Raw genomic sequence first — 9,338 nt, 5'->3', positions numbered from 1 at the left:
GGTTTCACCATCTTGGCCAGGATGGTCTTAAACTCCTGACCTCGGATCCACCTGCCTCAACCTCCTAAAGTGCTGGGATTACAGGCGTGAGCCACTGTGCCTGGCCACCAACAAAAACCTTCTAGCCCCAGGATGTGTTCAGCTCTGTGTGCAGCTCGAACTTGGCCCTGTCCCCTCCTGCCCGCCCAGTATCCTGGATAGGGCTGCTTGTTCTTAGGCTGTACAGTTGGAGTCACTATTGAATTACAGTATGAAAGCCTAAAGCTTCCCATGCGACTCAGAATAATGACAATCTCTGAGCACCGGCTGCCATGTACCATGCGGGACAAGAGGTTACAGTTGTGAGCCACATGCCCTGTGGGGGTCTGATTGTGTCCCCCTGTAATTCTCTTTTTTTCTTTTCTGAAACAGAGTCTCACTCTGTTGCCCAGGCTGGAGTGCAATGGCACAATCATGGTTCGTGGCAGCCTCCAACCCCTGGGCTCAAGTGATCCTCCTGCCTCAGCCTCCCAAGTAGCTGGGACCACAGGTGTGCACCACCACATGTGGCTAAATGTTTTTGCAGAGACGGGATTTCGTCATGTTGACCAGCGTGGTATTGAACTCCGGGGCTCAAGTGATGCTCCTGCTTCGGCCTCCCAAAGTGCTGGGATTACTATGAGCCATAGTGCCTGGTTGCCACATCAGATTCTTATCGTGAAACCTAATCCCCAAAATGATGGTATTAGAAGCTGAGGACCTTTCAGAGGTGATTAGGTCATACGGACAGAGCCTCATGAACGAAATTAGTGCCCTTAGAAAACTGTCTCCAGTCCAGGCGCAGTGGCTCACGCCTCTAATCCCAGTACTTTGGGAGGTCGAGGTGGGCGGATCACGAGGTCAGGAGATCCAGACCATTCTGGCTAACACAGGGAAACCCTGTCTCTACTAAAAATACAAAAAATTAGCCGAGCGTGCTGGCACGCTCCTGTAGTCCCAGCTACTCGGGAGGCTGAAGCAGGAGAATCTCTTGAACCCAGGAGGTGGAGGTTGTAGTGAGCTAAGATCACGCCACTCACTGCACTCCAGCCTGGGCGATAGAGCGAGACTCCATCTCAGAAAGAAAGAAAGAAAGAAAAGAAAAGAAGAAAAAAATAAATAAATAAATAAGTTAATGCCCTCATAAAACTGTCTCCAGTCTGGGGAAGGTAGCGTGGCTCATGCCTGTAATCCCTACACTTTGGGAGGCAGAGGTGGGCGGATCACTTGAGGACAGGAGTTGGAGACCAGCCTGGCCAACATAGTGAAACACTGGTTCTACTGAAAATATAAAAATTAGCTAGAGGCCGGACGCAGTGGCTCAAGCCTGTAATCCCAGCACTTTGGGAGGCTGAGGCAGGCAGATTGCCCGAGCTCAGGAGTTTAAGTCCAGCCTGGGCAACATGGAGAAACCCTGTCTCTACTAAAATACAAAAAATTATCCGGGTATGGTGGTGTGGGCCTATGGTCCCAGCTACTCAGCAACCAGCTACACCACACCCTCTGCCTCCCGGGTTCAAGCAACTGTCCCGTTTCAGCCTCCTGAGTAGCTGAGACTATAGGCACCTGCCACCATGTCCAGCTAATTTTTGTGTTTTAGTAGAGACAGGGCTTCACCGTATTGGTCAGGCTGGTCTTGAACTGCAGACCTCAGGTGAACCACCTGTCTCGGGCTACCAAAGTACTGGGATTACAGGCGTGAGCCACCAAGCCCTGCCAAATCTCTGTTGCTTATAAGCCACTCAGTCTATGGTATTCCAACATAGCAGCCTGAAGGGTCTAAGACACTGAAAAAGCCTTCTCACAGAGGTTAGCAACAGAGGTAATGAGACAGACAAGCAAATAAACAAAACAGAGTTTGTGGTCTGTGCCAAGAAGAGGCAGGTGAGGTAACCTGAGACCATTTCATCAGCATGTCCACAGCAGGGAAGACACAGTGACAGTAAGGCTCCCTATCTCTGCTCCCCCCACCCCACAAACACCTGCGCACTGACCATCACCACCCTGCAGTCTGTGTGTGCCCTGGCTGGGCGCTGATACAAACCCAAGAAACAACAGTACAAGTCATAAAAGTCCTAATGCCAATTCCCTGGATACTTAAGAAGCCTGGAGGAGGGAACTCAAATTTTTTTTTTTTTTTTTTTTNTCCTGACATGCGATCGGCCCACCTCAGCCTCCCAAAGTGCTGGGATTACAGGTGTCAGCCACTGTGCTCAGCAGAACTTTTTTTTTTTTCTGAGACACAGTCTTGCTCTGTCACCCAGGCTGGAGTGCAGAGGCGCGATCTTGGCTCACCGCACCCTCTGCCTCCTGGGTTCAAGCAATTCTCCTGCCTCAGCCTCCCTAGTAGCCTGAGGTTACAGGTACCCGCCACCACACCCAGCTAATTTTTGTATTTTTAGTAGAGACAGGGTTTCGCCATGTTGGCTGGGCTGGTCTTGAACTCCTGACCTCAGGTGATCTTCGAACCTCAGCCCTCCAAAGTGCTGGGATTACAGGCATCAGCCATTGTGCTCGGCCTTGAATTTAAACTGAATCCAAGAATGCTTCCCGGAATAGGTGACGGATGCCAAAGAGTCCCTGGATGGTACACGTCTTCAAAAGGGGCGCCAGGCTGAGCAGCATAGCTCATGACTATAATCCCAACACTTTGGGAGGCCAAGGTGGGCGGTTCATTTGAAGTCAGACGTTTGAGACCAGCCCCGCCAACATGGTGAAACCCCACTTCCACAAAAATACAAAAATTGGCTGGGCGCAGTCATGCATGCCTGTAATCCCAGCTTCCGAGTCGCCTGAATCTGGAAGGTGGAGGTTGCAGTCAGCTGAGATCACACCACTGCACTCTAGCCTGGGCAATACAGCAAGACCCTGTCTCAAAAGAAAAATAGCAGGCCATGCTCAGTGGCTCATGCCTGTAATCCCAGCACTTTGGGAGGCCAAGGTGGGCGGATCATGAGGTCAGGAGACCGAGACCATCGTTGCCAACATGGTGAAACCCCGTCTCTACTAAAACACAAAAAATTAGCCAGGCCTGGTAACACATGCCTATAGTCCCAGCTACGTGGGAGGCTGAGGCTGGGGAATCATTTGAACCCAGGAGGTGGAGGTTGCGGTGAGCTGAGATCACACCACGAGATCTCATCGCTGCACTCTAGCCTGGCGAAAGAGCAAGACTCCATCTCAAAAAAATATATAGGTAAATAAAAAATAAAAAGTAATAGGTTGAGGAAGCCATCGGAGCATCTTGGCAGCACGGGGAGACAGCCCCTCCCTCTCCCCTCTTCCACTCCCTGTGTCAGCTTCCTCTGAGGGACCTGCTGACACCGTAGCTGGAGTCAGGCCCTCTGGCTCAGCACATCCTCACTGGGCTTGGTACCTTCCCTCAAATCACTTTTTTTTGGTTTGTTTTTGTTTTTTCTGAGACAGTCTCACACGGTCGCCAGGCACCAGGCTGGAGTGAGTGGCGCGATCTCAGCTCACTGCAACCTCCTCCTCCTCCCGGGTAATCACTTTTTTTTTTGAGATAGAGTTTCGCTCTTGTTACCCAGGCTGGAATGCAGTGGCGCGATCTCGGCTCACAGCAACCTCCACCTCCCAGGTTCAAGCAATTCTGCCTCAGCCTCCCGATTAGCTGGGACTACAGGCATGTGCCACCATACTCGGCTAATTTTTGTATTTTTAGTAGAAACAGGGTTTCTCCATGTTGGTCAGGCTGGTCTCAAACTCCCCACCTCAGGTAATCCACCCGCCTCAGCTTCCCAAAGTGCTGGGATTACAAGTGTGAGCCACCGCGCGCCCGACTCCTCAAACCACTTTTCCTCCCAGCATCCCCACTCACACCCAGTCATCAGGCCTGACCCTGGTTCACCCTTGCCTGTTCCCCAAAATGGGCCAGTCAATCCGCAAGCCCCACCCATCCTGCCCTTCCCCATGTCACTCACATCACTGACCACGCCCACTGCAGATTACTAGAAAAGTGGCCTGGGCCACAGCCTCCTACTCAGTGGAACCCACAACTGACTGGAGATTTGACCTGGGGAGCTAACCAGCAGGCAAATCACTTACCTCTCTCTGTTTTTTTTTTTTTGGATGGAGTTTCACTCTTGTCGCCCAGGCTGGAGTGCAGTGATGCAATCTCAGCTCACTGAAACCTCCGCCTCCCAGGTTCAAGCGATTCTCCTGCCTCAGCCTCCCAAGTAGTTGGGATTACAGGCATTCACCACTACTCCCAACTAATTTTTTGTATTTTTAGTAGAGACAGGGTTTCACCATGGTAGCATGGCTAGTCTCAAACTGCTGACCTCAGGTGATCCACCTGACTCGGCCTCCCAAAGTATTGGATGTATAGGCGTAAGCCTGGCCTTTTTTTTTTTTTTTAATTCTTTTGAGGCAGTGTATCACTCTGTCACTCAGGCTGGAGTGCAGTGGCACAGTTGTGACCATAGCTCCCTATAGTCTCAACTTCCTAGGCTCAAGTGATCCTCCTGCCTCAGCCCCCTAACCACCAAGTAGCTGGGACTACAGGTACACGCCACCACTGCTGGATAATTTTTGTATTTTTTGTAGAAATGGGGTTTCACGGCCAGGTGCGGTGGCTCATGCCTATAATCCCAGCATTTTGGGAGGCTGAGGTGGATGGATCACCTGAGGTCAGGAGTTTGGGACAAGACTGACCAACACTGTGAAACTCCATCTCTACTAAAAATACAAAAATTAGCAGGGCGCGGTGGCAGGCGCCTGTAATCCCACCTACTCAGAAGGCTGAGACAGGAGGATGGATCACTTGAACCTGGGAGGCAGAGGTTGCAGTGAGCCAAGATCGCACCATTACACTCCAGCCTGGAGGACAAGAGTGAGACTGAGTCTTTAAAAAAATAAGCGGGGGGTGGGGGGCCCAGGCTTGGTGGCTCACGCCTGTAGTCTCAGCACTTTGGGAGGCCGAGGCGGGCGGATCATGAGTTCAGCAGCTCAAGACCAGCCTGGCTAACATGGTGAAACCCCATCTCTATTAAAAATATAAAAATTAGCCTGGCATGGTGGTGCACACCTGTTGTCTCAGTTACCCAGGAGGCTGAGGCAGAAGAATTGCTTGAACCCGGGAGGCGGAGGTTGTAGTGAGCCAAGATCCCGCCACTGCACTCCAGCATGTGTAACAGAGCAAGCACTGTCTCAAAAAAAGAAAAAAAAATTAGCCAGGCATGATGGCTTGCGTCTGTAATCCCAGCGACTCGGGAGGCTGAAGCAGGAGAATCGCTTGAACGTGGGAAGCGGAGTTTGCAGTGGACTGAGATCACACCACAGCACTCTAGCCTGGGCAACAGAGCAAGACTCCCTCTCAAAAAAAAAAAAAAGAAACGGGGTTTACCATGGCAGGCCAAACTCCAAGGTTCAAGTAATCCTCCTATCTCAGGCCCCCAAAGTGTTGGGATTACAGGCGTGGGCCACCACACCCAGCCAGTGACCTCATCTTGGCCCTATAGGCTGAGCAGAAACAACCAGATTTTCTCCTGGGAATCTGCACTGTGACAATCTAAGACGTGTAGCGCAAGCAGTGGGGGTGTTAGGCCACTGAGCTAGAGATGCTCAGACTTGGTATTAATGAGAAAGCTGCAGGGTCCCATTACCACGGAGTCAGTCTCAGGACAGAGGCTGTGGACAGAGTACCCGTCCAGGCCTGAACAATTACTCAGTCACCTCCCTGCTGGCCAGGGGCTCAAAATGGCACAGAGCCTAATGTCTTCCAACAGCACCCATGGAACTCACCCCTGCATCCAAGTCCCACGTGGCTGGGCCCTGCCCACCTGCCCAGCCCAGCCCAGCCCAGCCCCAGCGCTCTGTCCAGCCACTCAACGCCTCGCGTTCCTGCACACCTCAAACAGAGCATGCCTTCCCTCACCACAGGACCTTTGCACAGCTGTTTCCTCTGCTTGGACAGCCCCAACACCACATTCTTCTCTACCCAATGAACATTTTTTTTTTTTTTTGAGACGGAGTCTTGCTCTGTCACCCAGGTTGGAGTGCAATGGCGTGATCTCTGCTCACTGCATACTCTGCCTCCCAGGTTCAAGCGATTCTCCTGCCTCAGTCTCCCGGGGAGCTGGGATTATGGGCACCCGTCACCACACCTGGCTAATTTTTGTATTTTTAGTAGAGACAGGGTTTCACCATGTTGGTCAGGCTGGTCTCGAACTCCTGACATGCGATCGGCCCACCTCAGCCTCCCAAAGTGCTGGGATTACAGGTGTCAGCCACTGTGCTCAGCAGAACTTTTTTTTTTTTCTGAGACACAGTCTTGCTCTGTCACCCAGGCTGGAGTGCAGAGGCGCGATCTTGGCTCACTGCAAACTCCGCCACCTGAATTTAAGCAATTCTCCTGCCTCAGCCTCCTAAGTAGCTGGGATTACAGGGGCCTGCCACCACACCCAGCTAATTTTTATATTTTTAGTAGAGACGAGATTGCACCATGTTGGCCAGGCTGGTCTTAAACTCCTGACCTCAAGTGATCCACCCACCTTGACCTCCCAAAGTGCTGGGATTATAGATTTGAGCCACCATGCCCGGTCAACTTTTTTTTTTTGAGATAGGATTTCACTCCAGTTACCCAGGTGGGAGTACAATGGAGCAATCTCGGGTGATTCTCCTACCTCAGCCTCCTGAGTAGCTGGGAGTGTAGGCATGTGCCACCACACCTGGCTATTTTTTTGTATTTTTAGTAGAGATGGGGTTTCGCCATATGGACCAGGCTGGTGTTGAAACTCCTGAGTACAAGCAATCCACTGACCTCAGCCTCCCAAAGTGCTGGGATTCCAGGCAGGAGCCACTGCGCCCGGCCTCCACCTCTTTTCCATGCTTGGAGTATACAGGCTGCCCAGCTCTTACAACAACCGCAGCAACAGTCCCGGTTTACAGACGGGGAAGGAGAATGGGCTAGTCTGGCCCTATCAATTTGGCAGCTCATCCTCACAAGTGGTTCTTGAGCTTTTGAGATTGATTTTTTTTTTATTTTGAGACAGGATCACATTCTCTGTCACCCAGGCTGGAGTGCAGCAGCATAATCATGGATCACTACAACCTCAACTTCCCGGGCTCAGGGGATTCTCCCACATCAGCCTCTCTAGTAGCTGGGACCACAGGCGGGCACCACCATGTCTCGTTAAGTTTTTTGGAATTTTGTATAGAGACCGGGTCTCACTATGTTGCCCAGGCTGATCTCAAACTCTTGGGCTCAAGTGATCTGCCCGCCTCAGCCTCCCAAAGTGCTGGGATTGCAGGATTAAGCCACTGTGCCCGGGATGACAGACTTGAGCACTTGAAATGTGGCTGACCCAATGGATGTGTTTGATGAATATAAAGTATCCATAGGATTGGGCCGGGCTTGGTGGCTCACACCAGTAATCCCAGCACATTGGGAGGCTGAGGCGGGTAGATCACGAGGTCAGGAGTTCGTGACCAGCCTGTCCAATGTGGTAAAACCTCGTGTCTACTAAAAATACAAAAATTAGCTGGGTGTGGTGGCACATGCCTGTAGTCCCAGCTGCTCGGGACTCTGGGGCAGTGGAATCACTTTAACCCAGGAGGCGGAAGTTTCAGTGAGCCAGGATTGCAGCACTGCACTTCAGCCTGGGAGACAGAACGAGACTAAGTCTAAAAAAAAAAGGGATGGTATAAGAGAAAACAAACGTCCAGACAGTGGCTCACACCGGCAGTATCAGCACTTTGGGAGGCTGAGATGGGAGGACTGCTTGAGCCCAAGACTTCAAGACCAGCCTGGGCAACACAGTGAGACTCCAGTCTCTATTTAAGAAATAAAAAAAACTTGCCAGCATGATGTTAGATGCTTATAGCCCTAGTTACTTGAGACGCTGAGGAGGGAGGATTGCTTGAGCCCAGGAGTTTGAGGCTGCAGTAAGCTATGATTATGCCACTGCTCTCCAGCCTGGGTGACAGAGACTGTCTCAAAAAAACAACAACAAAAAAAATAAGAATAAATGGCAGAGATTTGAGTTAGGTTAAACGAAAGCTGAGCTCTTAACTACGCCAGGAGCCTGCCCCGTCTCCAGGCCCACAAATGAGTCCCCAAGGTCTGTATGTGTGACTCAGGCGTGGGGCTTTGTCTCTCATTATAATGTACATTCAAGTTGTATTTTAAGCATCTGAGTCCTCGCCTGGCCCCTTCCCCTGCCCCGCGCCAGCTGGGAGGTGGTGTCAGATGGCCCTGGCTCCAATCCCAGGTTGGTACCGGCCAGCCGACGGACTCCCTTTCCCTGAACGTGAACTTCTCCATCTGTAAAATGGGGATGGTCAAGCTCCCTGCCCCAGGGCCCTGTTCATGCCACCCAGCACCGCGTCAGCTGCGTTTGACTAGAACGTACATGGTGCACGGCTGAGTCAGGGGATAAGAATATGGGTTCCTAGGCTGGGTACGGTGGCTTACGCCTGTAACCCCAGTACTTTGGGAGGCTGAGGCTGGCAGATCATGTCAGGGGCTCGAGACCATCCTAGCTAACATGGTGAAACCCCATCTCTACTAAAAATACAAAAAATTAACCTGGTGTGGTGGCACACACCTGTAGTCCCAGCTACTCGGGAGGCTGAGGCAGCAGAATTGTTAGAACCTGGGAGGTGGAGGTTGCAGTGAGCTGAGATCACACCAGGTGACAGAGCAAGACTCTGTCTCAAAAAATAAAAAAAAAAAAAAAAAAAAAAAAAAGAATATGGGTTCTTAGTGCCAGCAGAGCTGGGTGTGGATTCCGAGCTGCAGAAGCCTGGGAAGGCTCCTTTACCTCTCTGTGCCTTGGTTTCCTTCCCTATAAAATGAGGATAACAGGCCGGGCACAGTGGCTCACTCCCATAACCCCAGCACTTTGGGAAGCTGAGGCGGGCAGATCCCCTGAGGCCAGGAGTTTGAGACCAGCCTGGCCAACATGGTGAAACCCCGTCTCCACTAAAAATATAAAAATTAGTTGAGCGTTCGTGGGCTCCTCTGTAATCCCGGCTGCTCGGGAGGCTGAGGCACAGGAATCGCTTGAACCACAGAGGTGGAAGTTGCACCGAGCTGAAATCATGCCACACACTCCAGCCTGGGCAACACAGGGACACCTAACCCAGTCAGGAGGATGTTTTACCTGTGTGAGCCTCAGTTTCCGTCCCTGTAAAACGCTACTAGTAGTAGTCTCTATAATGATCTTTTTTTTTTTTTTTGAGACAGAGTTTCGCTCTTGTTACCCAGGCTGGAGTGCAATGGCACGATCTCAGCTCACCGCAACCTCCGCCTCCTGGGTTCAGGCAATTCTCCTGCCTCAGCCTTCTGAGTCGCTGGG

At 51.5% G+C, this 9,338-nt stretch overlaps 1 protein-coding gene across 1 annotated transcript in view; it reads right to left on the bottom strand.

Moving 5' to 3' along the window:
* Positions 1–9,338, bottom strand: part of PRR12 (proline rich 12) — a 38,161-nt gene that overhangs the window by 12,153 nt on the left and 16,670 nt on the right. The window lies entirely within an intron of this gene.

Source organism: Cebus imitator, unplaced genomic scaffold (assembly GCF_001604975.1).
Source record: "Cebus imitator isolate Cc_AM_T3 unplaced genomic scaffold, Cebus_imitator-1.0 Scaffold948, whole genome shotgun sequence".
Classification (NCBI taxonomy): domain Eukaryota; kingdom Metazoa; phylum Chordata; class Mammalia; order Primates; family Cebidae; genus Cebus; species Cebus imitator.
The sequence above is the reverse complement of the archived record's forward strand: the minus strand, read 5'-3'. Positions and strand labels throughout refer to the sequence as shown.